This window comes from Aphelocoma coerulescens, chromosome 2 (genome assembly GCF_041296385.1).
Source record: "Aphelocoma coerulescens isolate FSJ_1873_10779 chromosome 2, UR_Acoe_1.0, whole genome shotgun sequence".
Taxonomy (NCBI): Eukaryota; Metazoa; Chordata; class Aves; order Passeriformes; family Corvidae; genus Aphelocoma; species Aphelocoma coerulescens.
This window is the reverse complement of record NC_091015.1, coordinates 139,884,449-139,899,609: the sequence shown is the minus strand read 5'-3', so window position 1 is coordinate 139,899,609 and position 15,161 is coordinate 139,884,449. Positions and strand designations below refer to the sequence as shown.

Genomic DNA, 15,161 nt, shown 5'->3' with positions numbered 1-15,161 from the left:
ACCCCTATGAGGTAATCCTAAAAGGGAGGGCCTCAACCCTTATCTGTATAAGGGTGGAAATGAAGGACTCTTATTGGCTATTCCCTGGACCAGCTGGAAGACCCCAGACAACAGCCAAAGGACAACGAGCCAATAAATGGACTCAAGACATCAGTGAGCCAATCATGATGCTCCAGTTGGGCGGGGAAAGGGGCGGCTGGGAGGCAGAGACTAGGGGTATAAAAGCTGTTGCCCTAGGGATCTGTTCTGTCCTGGGTCAAATTCCCTGTGCTGCTGTGGTTTGTTTTGTGTGAGGCATATAGTTGCAAGTGGTCTCTTATTGTCTTTTGTTTTTATTAATAAATTTGTTTTAAAGCTCAATCCTGAGCCCATTTTTAACAGCTGGGGAGGGGGAAGTGACTCTTAACTTGGATTACCATAGGCTGCCTCCTCAGCTTTTCTCTGATCTGGGACAGGACCTGGTGAAAGGGAGAAGCTGTTCTCTCAGGTAGGGAAATCACAGTAGTGTGTTAGTCGGTTGAGAGGCAAATTGACTTAAAATGTATCTAATTGTCCTTTTTTATATTTATGCTGTTCCTTTGCTATAAAAGTAACTTCATTTCCTGACCACTGACCAAAACTAGTGTCTCTATAAGATGGAGTGCTCCTTGCAATAGCTGGGAAGAAAGAAAAAGGTACTGTGTTTTGCATGAGTTGTTACAATCTGAAAATTAGACATTCTGCTGTTGTCTGATAGTTCTACCTTCTTTTAACGGGAGTGGCTTCTAGGCTGATCCTAACATTTCTCTTTTCCTAGTGGCAGTATGACCTTTCTGCTGAGGAGTCCAGCTGCCCACGCACGAGTTTCTGTGACCTTTATGGGAGCCTTGGTAGAATGGCTTACAGACACAATCAGCATACTTAGCTATATAACAAAAACATTTTTGTGGAACACTTCTGTGTATTTGAAACAGCAAAAATAGTTGAGCAATGAGTAAAACTAAGGGTTATTTAAGAGTGGAAAAATCTGAATGAGTTAAAATAAAACCCACAATAAAGTAATAAAGGTTATATGCAGCTAATCAATGGAGGATTCAAACACATTTTCTTTCCTTATTCAGGACCAAGGTTATTTGAATTTTTTCCATTAATATTAACCACACAATCTTCCATCTTCCTTGCCTGTTACCAGGACTTGACAAGGAATTCCTTTTACCTTGAAACATATTAGTATAAATTCTGTTTGAGTCTTGCTTTTCTAGTAGGCCCTTCTGGCAAGCTCTAAAAATCTTTTTTTCTGGTTCTCCAGAGATGAGTTAAAAAAACAGGAGAGGATTTATCCATGTTCCTTGTCTAGCTGAGAAAGCTTTTGATGTTATTTATTTATCATTGCAAGTGAGATTTTACCTATAAACAATACCAGAGAAATGTCGCAGGTGGTATAGCAGTGTCAATTACTACTTTTTAATGTAAAGGAAACTCAAAAATTCAAATGCATAGAGGAGAAAACTTGGTGAAAATACTTCAGTGTTACATATGGAAGCCAAGAGACAACTGAAAGGGATATTGGAGAAAGTTAGAAAAACTCAGTGACGACACACACTCTGGCTGTTACATATTTGGTCAAAATGCCTCAGTCATATAGCTGCCAAATTGTTTAAACTAATATTGTGCCTGTAGCCCCATAACAATAAAAATATTGTAGTAGCTAAGACTTTTGAAATTTAAATGTGTTTTAAAATGGGAATTTTTCAGAACATTAGTGGTGTTGGAAGCAGCAAATTCAGTTTTAGGCTTTTGTAGGTATATTTAGAAGAGATATGTTTCTTTATTACTCTGAAAGAATTCTGGTTTAAACAGTCTAGTGACTTAGTTACAATGATGCATGTGTACAAAAATATATGACCCATTTACAAAATACTTCTAAGAAGGCTATTTTTTGAAAATTAAATAAGCTGGTAATAAAAATTTTAAACTTCCTAGTTTTCTTAAAACAATTCATGAAAGGTCTGCATTTCAACTTCCCTTGCTCATGAATGTCTTTCAAAATATGCCAAAATGAATGATGTTGCAGTAATCTAAAGAGTGGCTAAATTAAATGTTCACCTTAAGTTCAAATGAAAAGAACAAGTAGTTTAATAAAAGTGGGAAAACTCTTAAACCCACAGCACAAGAGAACATGAAAAGGCATTAGTGAATCACAGAATAAAGAGGCATATAAACCAAAAATAAAATAAGAACGAATATAAATAGTAATTGCTATTAGGTGGGATATTCAAAAGGAGGCTGCATGCAGGCTTTATTGTGCTTACATTGAAGTCAGTAATAAAACTCCCACTGAATTAACAGAGAACAGATCTAAGCCTACACTGAGCACTTTCAAGATCATGCCACTAACTCTACAGTAAACCGTCAGATGATGAAAGAGAGCTTCAGATAGGAAATAACAATATTACTACTTTATTCTCTGAGAACCTAGTAGGGTTAGAGATCACTTCAAGTATGTTCAATACCAACATTCCAGATGATCAATAGCAGATTTCATGTATATTGTTAGAAACAATGGCTTACAGGGTGATTGTAAAAATATTTTTCACATTGAAGTTAAGCAATATGGGTAGAATGAACATCAGCATTTGGGGATCAACAAGCTGTTTGAGCAACCTATTTCAGTGTCTCACCAGCCTCACAGTAAAGAATTTCTTTCTAATACTTAATCTTAATTTCCCTTTTTTCAGTTTGTTCCTTGTCCTATCACTACAGTTCCTGATGAGGAGTCCCTCTCCAGCTTCAGTTTCGGTCACCTTCATATACTGGAAGGTTGTAATGAGATCTCTATGCAACCTTCTCATCTCCAGGCTGAACAGCCCCGTCTTTCTCAGCCTGATCTCATCATCAGAGGTAACATTTTCTTATGCTAACTGGTACCTTGGAAAGATCTAAGGAGAGATCTGCCAGGTGGTGTTGGATGCATATCGGCAAGAAAGAAAGCAAAACTGTGAGTTCGAATGATCTACATATTGCGTTACCAGCCTGGGCCAAGCTGGGATAGAAGGCTGACCGAACTCAAAGGAAGCTGAACAAAGTGAAGTACAAAGTTCTGCAACTGGACAGGAGCAACACCATGCACCAGTATATGCTGGGAGCCATCCAGCTGGAAAGCGGCTGTGGGTCCTGAATGACACCAAGTTGAACATAAGTCAGCAATGAGCCCTGTCAGAAAAGGTGGTCATCAACATCTCTGCTTTTATTAACCAGAACACTGCCAGCAGGTCCTTCTCCTCTGCTCAGCCCTGGTGAGGCACATCTGGAGCACTGTGTCCAGTTCTGGAATCTCAAGTACAAAATACTGGAGGGAGTCTAGAAAGTGCCACCAAGATTATTAATGGCTTCGAATATCTCACCTAAGAGGATAGGTTGAGGTATGTGGGAATGCTTAGCCTGGAAAAAAGGATCAGTAGGGATCTTACCAATATATATGAAACTTGAAGGGAGGATATGAAAAGAATGGATTCAGGTTCTTTTCCTTTTGTCCATTGACAGGACAAGAGGCAATGGGTACAAACTGAAATACAGGAAATTCCATTAAAATATAAGAGTTTTCTTTCTCCTATGAGGTTGTTTCAATATTTGCACAGGTTGCCCATAGAAGCTGTCCTGTTCTCGATTCATGCAGATGTTTGAAACCAGCTGAACATGGTACAAAACAAGCTGCTTTAGCTAACCCTGCTTTGAGCAGTATGCTGGACTAGATGGTCTTCAGAATTGCCATCCAATCTCTGTGGTATTTCAATACCAGTGGAAGAACACTTGATAAGAACTTAAAAATATGTAGTCTGATCTTCTGGTTAGAAAGTACACCTGAAAATTCATAAGTATGGTTGGTCTTGTGTTAAAAAAACAGTAGAATATCAAACTTCCCAGGAGTATTATTTCTTGCAGTGGGTTCTAGATCCGATCCTGAAGGATCAGACATATAGAGCAACTTTAGTGTAAAGAGGTATTTTAACGATTAGGAGCACTCAGAGATAAGAAAAATGTATATCTACAAATAAAAAGCGCAACTATTCTTTTTTTTTAAGGTAGTCTAATCAATTTACTTATGAAGCAATTTTAAACCTGGAGAGCTAATTTACAGAACACATAATTAGCATATGTAATTAATTGCTATGAGATACTATCTGAGATTAATGGGATTAATAAAAATGAGAATAACATGCACAGCTAAGAGTAGAGAATAGAGTACAATAGTAATAAGTGTCTCTTTGTATTAAGAGTCAACATTAAGAAAGAAAATAATCATGTTTAGTACAATACATTCCAATTATTATACCAGAAGTCTCAAGTAATGATCTAATTTTTTGTGGTGTTGAAGCACCTGATACCGACCTTTTAGACACTCGCCTGGAATTTCTGTCCGAACAATCCTAAGGCTCAAAAAATTCCCCCAGAAGTAGTCTATCCTAAGGAAGGAATCCTCGTCAGTTCCCTCAGGCACTTGTATCAGATGGCCTCAATCCTCCTTGGATAGCTATCTGGATTCATACACCAAAGAGTTAAATACCTGATACCCTGATCTGGAAAATTGCCTATAGTTTTTGTACTCTTTGATGTATTTTAATGTAATCACTATAAAAATGAATAGATGAAAGTTATTCCAATATAATAATTAAATTGTGTATCAGTCCACCACTATTGGGCAGTTTGCCATTCAAAATAAGGATAGAATATTAACTATCTCTGAGGCAGTAACTTCTTCTGTAACTTCAATTTAATAATTTCAAAAGAAATTTTTTTATCCCAAATAGTCAGTGCACTGAAAATTATGAAATAAATCATTCTGAAAAATACCACATAATATGCACTTCAACCTGTCTATGTGGGTTGACAGAAATTGTGGTATATAAACATCAAGACAGGAATAAGAAACCACCCAGACACATTCCTGCATAATCTGCTCTAGGTGACCCTGCCTTGGCAGAGGGTTGGAGTAGATGATCTCCAGAGGTCCCTTCCAACCCTAATTATTCTGTGATTCTGTGATAAGAATTACATTTAAGATGATCGAAAATATTAGACATACAGAAAGATGTTACTTATTTCTTTAACATGAAAGTTAGAATATTTTTTCCAAAAATAAATAACGGAGGAAAGACAGGAGTAGAAACTGAAGAGTGAGAAAAGATATTAGTTACAGGATAATGTTCATAGGACATTATACCAGTAAACATACTTTTTCAAAATCTACAACTAATAAGCTTGAAAACTGTGCAGAAAGAATGAGGTAATTTTAAATACCAGATCTGGTATTTAAATTTCAGGCCTGACCTTCCAGATTATATTTTCTGATCAGTTTGGTAGTGCTGTAGGTAGAGGACAGATATTCCAACTACACATTTAGTGCAAATTAAATGTGTTCAGTTATGGAGGTTTGCAAGTTATTTAGCCTATTAAATGTATTTTCAGTCAGTAGAAACCTCAACCTCACATTTTATTTAAGGAATTTATCAAAAGACTCACCTAAAGTTCTTAGAAAAGAGAAGTATTTTCTTACATCTCTTTTACAATTCACTGAACAACTTTTGGTCTGGCATAGAATCATACCGTAAATTATGATTGTTGATCATGATCTGCCTCTGGCTTTAAAAAGACTTGTCAAGTTAAGGTATGCACCAGTTTTTGTAGACCTCAAAATACTGTGGAGTGATTTCACTGTTATTTTCAGTTACTTCTGAGTCTTGAGTGGAAACAGCCAAGGGTGATTAACATGCTTGAACTTTCAAGACAATCAGTGTGATCAGATATGCGGGACACACGATGAAACCAATCAGAGGTATTTTTATTCTGTGATAGGCCACAAACTGAAAGGCAAAACATCCTTAACTCGTAGAAGACTATGTCTCTGTAACAAGCATCATTTCAATAGGCATGATTCCTTCACAATCAGGAAATCAATGAGAGAAGAGTACAATGCAGAGGCAAAGAAGAGAGCATGAGCTAAGAGGTTCTTCTGAAGGACCCACTGTGACTGTAAAAAACAAAAAGAGAAACAAAAGAAACCTAAAAGCTCTACACAATTAAAAATAAATAAATGTGCACTGAAATGCAAGCAAGCAAACAACAGAAAAAAAAAACAAAAACAAAACAAAAGACCAAAAACAAGCAACAAACAAACAAAAACCCCAAAACCACTCCCCCAAAAAACAGCTGAAAAAATGTGGTCTTTTCAGCCCTCTAACCTATCCCAGACTGCTCAGCTGAGAGCAGCAGAATACTTTTCACTTCATGTGATTCAATTAAAATCAGATAGGAGCTGTCAGACTGGCAAGAAAAGTGGTGGGTGCAGCTAGATAAGCTTTCATGTTTCCAAGCTGCTTAATCGCAGTTTAGACGTTCATTAGTAAATCAAGTCCCTGCATGATGGAAAACCCGTTCAGGTCATGTAGTTTATCAGGATTCAAGTGGTTTTATGGATTTATTAATGAGGTGTAATTAATTGAGAATCAGCAAACTGTATATTCAGGATCAATATTAGCAATAGGACACACAAACCACAATATTGTAAATGTTAATATGCATCAAAGTGCTTTCTAAATACCTTCTATATTCCTGATAAATCTTAATCCCTCTTTTTATCCCCAACACAGTAATACATTCACATGCACTTCTTCAGAAGCTATGGGTGATGCAGGCCCTCCAAGCCTGTGGGACATCCTGCTTGTGCCCCCTTCTCAGGGAGATGTGAGTGTGCTGGCTGCCCCCAGAATCTTAGAGGGGAAATAACCCTAAACCCCTAGGGTGCAAGTCACCAAGTGCCCCCTTGGTGTCTGTGAGTGAGATGGTGGCTGTGGCTGGGGGCACAGGCAGAGCCCCTTGTGTCACGGGGCCACGTTTGAAAGAGTGACACCAGCGCCACTCTTGCCCTGCCCCTGTCTTTACCTATCATTGTTTTTCACTTGTATATCTGCTTAGATTACTCCCCCCCCCGCCCAGGTCTCTTAATTCCCGAGTTGCTGTTTGATTGGACTTATGGTTGTATTCCTATTTACCAAGATCAGTTTTGGAATTGTCCACTCAGACAATTTGGGTGTCCCACTCACACACACTCTTACAGGCTTGTTTCTGTCTTGCTGGCTGCTGGAATTCTGAACTCCTTGTCAAGGCTGGGGCCATGAAGAACTGGTGACACAGCAAGTTATTAACCTGATCAAAACATACCGTGAAGATCAAAAAGTGGCAATGGGACAGAGCTGTTCTGCATCTCTAATTTCTATGCTTCTGTGATATTTGCACAAATAAATTCCATGTCTGCAGTTACAAAAAAGAAGTAGTAAATATTGTTACCAAAATATATAATCTGTTTTTTCTCTCTTGCTCTGGATCTAGGTTCCTGAACAAGTATGAGAAGTGATGGCTGACATTAATATTCTGAAAGCAAGTGAACAGCAAGATTAAGGTTTTTGATGGATGGTTTTCTATCATTTTATAAATATTTTAACAGTTCTGAGGGAGAATTGCAATACCATTTTTTGAACAGAAAAGAGTATTATTGCTCAAATTCAGAAAATACTTACAGCTGTACTGAAGTCCTAACAGTGAAGGCTGCAAAATAGAAGTCACAACTTTGAAATTGCAGAATAAATGATGCAGTTATGATGCCACTACAGAGAAAGGAAAAGTATAACAAGTTTAGTTATTATCAAAGTGAAATTGACAATTCCTTCCCTTTGTATAAACTCTAGTGGAGAATCAGTAAACATATCAATGCTCTACACTTTGTTAACTGCAGTATATATTTGCTCTGCTTCTGCAAAAATCCTAAACCACCCAAATTAAAGGTAGCTTGATGCATGTGAACACCTTTATGAAGGAAGAAATCCATCAAAAGCAAATCATTATTTTTCAGGATGGTGTGGCTTTAATAACAAAAAGCAATTTTTGCTTCACTGCCCAGAATGTCTAAGTTCTTGCCCTCTTAGCTCAGAAACCATTGGACTTTGAAAGTAACAATGGAAGAATATGTCAGCCTAAGTAAACCTAGTGACACTGTTGATTCACTTCTTGCTTGATAAACTGAATAATCACAATTACATACGTGCATGAGAATGGAAAATACCTATACCTTTTAGTATATGAATGGTTAAGCAAAGTAACCTTATAAATTTAAACTGTAGTTACACAGGCATAGTAAGTAAGCAACCTAATAACTTTTACAATTCAAAGAATCAAATGAATAAAGAGTTACTACTGGATAATGCTGGTTTTGCACTGTTTTATAGCTTGAAAGATGCTGTATTTTCCTTTAATTTTAAGAATTTTTTCCCCAATTTTGTATAAATTTCATTAATTTAATGTGTATTCCCACAAAACAAATAAATAAACAGAAAACCCACCTTAGAGTTGCTGAAGTATTATCCTTAAAATTAAAGCCTTTAGTTTTAAATGTTGTATCTCAATTTTTGACATTATATTTGGAATCATGTTTCCAGTTCCCTTATATCTGCCAGCCTTCTACTGGTGGAAGTTTACTCTAATTTTTTTCCTCAGAAAAATCTAAAATGGTATTTGTATGCTTTTGAATTTTAAACTTTCTCAAGGTATTCAAACCATTGGATAACATTTATTTTGTTCGTGTGGCAAATGTCAGCAAATTGCAGAGAAAGTTGGAAGATGGATCCGTATGGAATGGCAGATATGGAATATGGAATTTCTAATGGCAGAAATTTCATAGATTGCTGATGATTGCCAAGTGCCTCTCCTGTATTTCTGCCAAGCAATCAGAGAAACATAAGAAAGCATCCACAGTGCTGTTATGCTATATTAACTCTTCGACAGTAGCAGGGGTGTGTGGGAAACCTCCTTGTCACCCCTTTAATGAATGCAGCTAGCATTGGAGGAAGTTAAATACTGTAACTTTCCTTTCTGCATTTACCTAATATTCACATCTCTAAGTAGCTGTTGGACTTGTTTATAATTTTCCTGGTACCTGCTTGCGGTCAGTGCAGCTCTGTAGCTCCAGAGTATATGCCTACCTGCAGATGAGGACCAAAAACCCAGGGCCTAAGGTAAAGGAGCACTAAGGGAAGCATTTGAGCGTGGCCAATATGTAGAAGATAGTAATAGTTCCATATTAATTTACTGGTGCTAAACTGGCTAGAAGACATGCAAAGACAGACATAAAGGAATTATAAAGAGTGCAGTTTAACATCAACTTGGAAAATTTTTAAAACTCTGAGATCAAAGTGGAAAAGACTGATGAGAAAAAAAACATTCTGAGTGTAGGTTGTCAGTGTGTTTCAGGAAAGGATCAAGATCATAGATGACTAGTTTGTTGAAATCTTTTGAGATTATTGCCACCACAGTAGACAAGGTGGCACACCAGGAGCTCTCATTCAGGGCTTCTCAGTAAAAGCTCTGCAGCCACTTCAGGGGAATCTTGCTAAATAAGGTATTTGTTTTAAAATTGATGACAGATACATAAACAAGGCCAGAGGAGAAGTTGAACACTAGGAAAAAAAATGCTGGTATCTGTTGTGTTAGTAGCTCACACTGTGTTTGTCTTGAGATTTACCAGACACTTTTTGCTGCCAGCAATTAAGCCCATGGTCTGAAGTGGCTGCTCACCAAGTGGATGATGGCAGACTGGCAACACACACCACCTCAGAGCATCAAAGACACCAGGGGACAAACATGATGCTGACCCTTTTACCATCTGAAGGGTGACTTACTGCAGATTCACCTCTGCAGGCTGATGATAAGTTGCTTTAGAGGGGACACATGTTTCTTCACTGTGTATAAAGGGCAGGGTGCAGGTAGCAGAGGTTGCTGGGCAGCCTTTGTGAGGAGACAAGAGCTGCTCTATGGCAGACACAGCCAGTTTCAGATGGTGCCATCTGTGCCAGGGCACAGATGAACCCCTCAGCCTATGGGAGGTGCATCTGGATCAACATATTTAAGAAAGAGTGGTAAAACACTGAGAGAAAAGGATCAGTGACATGAGAGCATATGAGGTTCTTCATGGTGGAGCTACCCATTCCTACAGAGGAGCTGTAAATCATTGAGAACTCACACCAGAGAGGAGGAAACAAGCATTAAGGAAGGAGCAGAAGCAAAGCAAGGAATGAGGAACAGCAGAAGACACTTCTATACCCTGATGCCAACCCCCCACCCCACGTGTCACCTCACCAAAGAGGAAGCACATAATCTGCAACGATAACCAGGTGAGGGAAGGCCTGCAGTGAAGGTGAGCTGGGGAACGGTGGAGGAAAGATGTCTTCAAGTGCTTAAATGTTTGTCTTCTTTGTTTCCAACACCCAAATCTGTAAGTAAATGCTTTAAATTGAATTAAATTCCCCAGAGTTGAGTCTGCTTTGCTTGTGACAGTAATTGCTGCATGATTTCCCTGCTTTTATATTGCCCCATGGGTTTCCTCACTCTTGTTCTTCCTTGTCCTGCTTGTGGTGGAGCAACAGTGGGAGTAGCCCCATTGACTGCCAGACAGGGCAACACACCAGTCACTCAGCCTCAGATAACTAAAACTTTAGTTATCCGGTCATCTAGGCTGCTTCCATAAGAACAGCTACTCGTGGAGAGAGATTCATCTCATTTAAGATAATGATCAGGGAAATGGCCTACACATTTTAGGAAGGTTCTAATTTATAGTTCTTTCCTTTCCAAGAGAGTGGCTTGATACAGTACGATTTGTGAAAGCATAGGTTTAATAATCTGCTGCCCAATAATAAGAACTATCCTCTTGCAGCAGGGAGACCAGTCCCTCAAAACTTTATATATTTATTTTAATATTTAATAAATCAAGCTTAGCGGTGAAATCTGTCCAAGGCTGTGGCAGTCTGGAGTAAGCAGAAAAACAAACCTAGAAGTGCATGTTAAAATTAAATGGATTGGTAAAATCTTGGCACGAAATTATGCGTGGATTTGTAGATTATCCTTTTCAACGGGCATGAATCCCATTTTAGATACCTGCATAGTTTATACATGAGGACATAGAACTCCACCTCACAGCAAGAGTGCATGTCCTTGCTTATGGAAATTGAGGCATTGGGGGTTATCTTAAGAAACAGAAATCTCAAATTCTGTACTTCATTGTCAGTTATCTTCAAGTAAACCACTGTCTAAATTAGCATTATATTTGATATAATCAATGGAGTGTGTAGAGATAATCAGCTGAACAATAAAAGCACATCTACTGTAGGATGAAGTGAATAGTTTTCCATACTCTTCATTGTATTGACCAGATACTCATTGATTATAAAGGGAGATTAAGCTTGATTCAGGTGTCCAAACATAGGCAGCGCATGCCATTTAAGCTATCCTGAGATGTTCCCTTCTCTATAGAGGTGGTAGACACGGTATTTTTGGGACTCACACCCATGCCTATGCTCTTTAAGAGCAGCAACTAAACACCAGCAGTGACAGGAGGCTATTATACTATCTCAAATTACAGTAGATATATACATTTGAGGGTCTTAACTGAACTCTTGATTGACATGGAAAGAAAGAATTGTGTCTTACTGGATCGTGTATTACACACTATCTCCAAGTGGATGTGGAGGAAAAGGCTGCATAATCATGCAATCTGTAGAAACATGATACACCAGCTAAGTGATTTGGGACATGAATTTCCAATTGATTCTGTTCTGGTAAATCTGCATTAAGTCATAATAATGTATTCAGAAATATTTTGCCACTTGCTTTTGAAAACTTGGCCAGTATCTTTTAGATGACTTAAGAATTTATTTATTGTTCAGTTATTTTTAATTTAACTGTTATTTTAACTTTGAATATGTGCGATGAAAAGTTAGAAGCAGGTAGGTAGCCTATTAAGCAAAGGCTGAAATTGTTTGTACTGCATTTTGAGGGAGAGCTGAAAGGGAGATAACAACTGAATATACCATCAGTATTTGAAAAGCTATTGTGCTGTGCATACAGTTTCCAAGATAGCAACGAGATAAATATGCAAGAAAAGCTGTTTGCACTTGTGATATGAAGCAGTGTTACTATAGATCCCAACCTGGGAGTATCTGAAGAGCAGCCGCAGGGGAATGCTGCAGGCAGCTAGCTGATGCAAGACTGTCAAAATTCAAGGACTTTCAGGACATTTTCTTAAATGAAAAAGAGACTCAAAATTGCAAATTTACTTCTTTGAAGCACTTCTGTTTCATCTGTGGTGATTACTAGGATGTTTTGCTTTGCGTAAAGATTTCTCTGAACTTAAAATAGCACAGACTAAATTCTTCCTCTCCTGTTTAGACTTGAAGTTCTTAGATGTCCTTACAGTAAACAGACAACTATTTGGGAGGATATGAAGAAAATAAATCCTTTTTCATATTTTAGTTTCAAAGGCTATGCTGGTTCAAAATTTAAAATAATTACTACTTTTTCTGGTGGTAATTTGTCTGCAAATAATGAAAGAAAATGGTATTGGAGTATTTTCAACTATATTTTTGAGTCACTGTAAGTAGGTCTTTTAAAACAGCTTAGATTGCTCACTGTGCAACAAGGAAAACAAAATTCATAGCACAGGCAAGTGTGAATCTGGGTCATGTTTGTTCAGCTATGCCTCTCATGTCTAAAGTCAAAATGCTATTACCATACTGAATATAAAGAAGGTAGTTGTTATCTTGAGACTGTTTTTCACTTAGTCTTTACCACAGACTGAATGGCCAGATTCATTCTCACTACTAAAATCCCATCACATCATTTACACTAGCAGGCTCTTGCTGTAAACTTAGGGAGCTGAACAGAATGCAAAGACAACATCAAAGATTAAACTATGCCGCTCGAGAAATGTGGAATCCCTGTTTGCTTAGTTTTTTTGGTTCTTAGAATTACTTTCTTTCGGATGGGCTGTGTAGGATATCTGGTAAGTCTCTCCACCTCCTCTGCTTGCTCTATTCTTTTTCCCTCTTGATCCCTCCTTGCCACCTGTCAGAAAATGAGCTTCTAGTTGATTCTTTTCCCTTGTCTTACCTGCTAGTAGGCATTTTTCTGACTTACCTCAATAGCAGTCATCCTTACCAAAGAAATGATGGAAAAAATATTTCCTAGTTTCATACAGTTATGACTGTTCATTTGCAGTAGCAGGCAGACCAATGGAAACAAGACAGAAGATCTCAGCTCATCTCAGCCAATGGTATTTCTTTCAGAAATATTTGTTATCATAATTCAGGGATTTTTTCTATTTCTTTTCATCATTTTACTTTTTAAAATATTTCTGACTCTTTTCCTTATACTTTGATTAAACTGACATTTCAAAAGTCCTATTTTTAAACAGTAATTTACATAAACAAATACAGAAATTTATGGTAATGACAGTTTGTTGTCTTCTTTGAGTAAGTTTACTAAATGCATTCAAAATGTTCAGAATTCAGGCAAGAAACATTATCCTGTTCTTATATGAACAATCTTGTATTAATCCATATTTTGCTACTTTTATGCATATGCACTTACCCAGACATAAAATATTCAATATTCTGACAAGCTGGTACTTGGTGTAAAAAATATAGTGGGTTTAACATCTTGTCCTAGATTTTAAGAAATGGGCTTTTTGTGTATTCAACTTTGCATATACAAATAATTGAGTTTGAATTTCTGCATGCATAATTCATAACAGGTGCAAATACTCTTTGGGTGATTAGATAAGAGCTAATATTTGTGCTCACAATCACTTTAGGCACATAAATTCAGGTCAGTAATTTGTGAGCACAAAATTACTTAAACTGTGAAGGCAGGTAGACACAGGTAAATCAGACCTTGATTTTTCTGACTGATAGAGGGTAGATTTGTTCCTGCAAGGTGCTGAGAACTTGTAAGAAATTTTGAGAATTCACTATTGGTCATTTGATCATTAGAAGAGCAGAGTGATCAGCACCTTGCAGAACTGTGTCATCCCCAAAACACCCTTTGTGAGTGAACAGACTCACTTTTAGGCTACAATTCAGAAAGTATATGTTTAACTCAAAGGGCAAGTGAAGTGTCAATGGATGTATTTATGTGCTTTAAATTAACTACATATTTAAGTAACTTGGTAAATAATGAAAATTTTTAAGAGGTTTGTAAAGGGGGAACAAGCAACTAACATCAAAAAGGCACAGGACATTCAGGAGATGTAAAAGAAATTAACCGTCACACACTTGCTAGAGAGCATTAAAACTTTGCATGGATGCCTTAATTCAAATGTAAAGTGGTATTGGGTAACTGTATCTTAAGAAAGGTCATTTTACTTCTGCTTGAAGGAAGTCACAGAAGGTTTTAATATGCTTTAATTTTATTCCATCTTTTCTGAGTAAAAGCAATAGTATACATTTAGGATGAAATGGCTATTTGTAAGTAAATGGCAGTACATTGACTGCAAAATATTTCTTACAAAACCTCTCAGGGTCTGTCTGACAGGAGGCTCAGCTGAACACACCAGCCCTGTCACGCAGAGGTGCTGAACTGAGGGCTGAAGGTTCCAGGATTTGCAGTTCAAACTGAAGATCAGCTCCCAAGCTCTGCAAAAATGAGAAGCAGAAACCCTGGTTGAAGTCAGCATTGTCAGAGTTTTATAAATCCTGCTGCAGAGCTCCAGCTGGGCTGAACTCCAAGAGTGTTTATTTGGATAATAACCAAAATAAAATAAAAATTAAGCCTCTCTGTAACCTGTTCTATTCCTCATTATTCTTGCAGATTTATTTTAAAAGACCTTCTAGAGAAGGGCTATTTGCTCAGAAAGTCAAAAGCTGGAGACTGGTAGCAATAAAATAATTTTTGTTTATTTCTTTTCTGGACTGAGTTTTATATATCTCACTTATAATAGCCAATTATATATAATTGTATATGCATAAAAATATAATATAATCCATTCTATATTACAACACATTAGTTATATCTATGATTAAAGGAAGATTAATACAAGGACTGATAACATAGGAGGAATTTTAAGTGTGATCAGCCTGGCATTAATTTCTTTCTTTGAATATTCACCAACTTGCCACAGAACATGAAAAGAAAATTCCTCAATGAATAATAACCTTTAATATGCATAGTATACCATAAAACCAAACTGGGATAAAATGTGTGGATCAAGATCTTATTGGAATGATGTTGAATTAGAAGACTGTGGTAATGTCCCTCATGGTAATGCTGTATTCTCACACATGAACCCAGTATCTTCTAGAGAA

General features: G+C 37.3%; 2 long non-coding RNA genes across 2 annotated transcripts; both read left to right on the top strand.

The window, feature by feature from the left end:
• The first annotated feature begins 263 nt into the window (after window positions 1-263).
• LOC138105962 (uncharacterized) lies at window positions 264-6,901 on the top strand. Its single transcript, XR_011148831.1, has 3 exons — window positions 264-487; window positions 591-674; window positions 2,718-6,901. It is a non-coding gene; the product is annotated as an uncharacterized lncRNA (long non-coding RNA).
• A 3,315-nt stretch (window positions 6,902-10,216) lies between these two features.
• Window positions 10,217-14,689, top strand: LOC138105961 (uncharacterized). The gene is made up of 3 exons (XR_011148830.1): window positions 10,217-10,300; window positions 13,078-13,132; window positions 14,378-14,689. It is a non-coding gene; the product is annotated as an uncharacterized lncRNA (long non-coding RNA).
• Window positions 14,690-15,161: the final 472 nt, after the last annotated feature.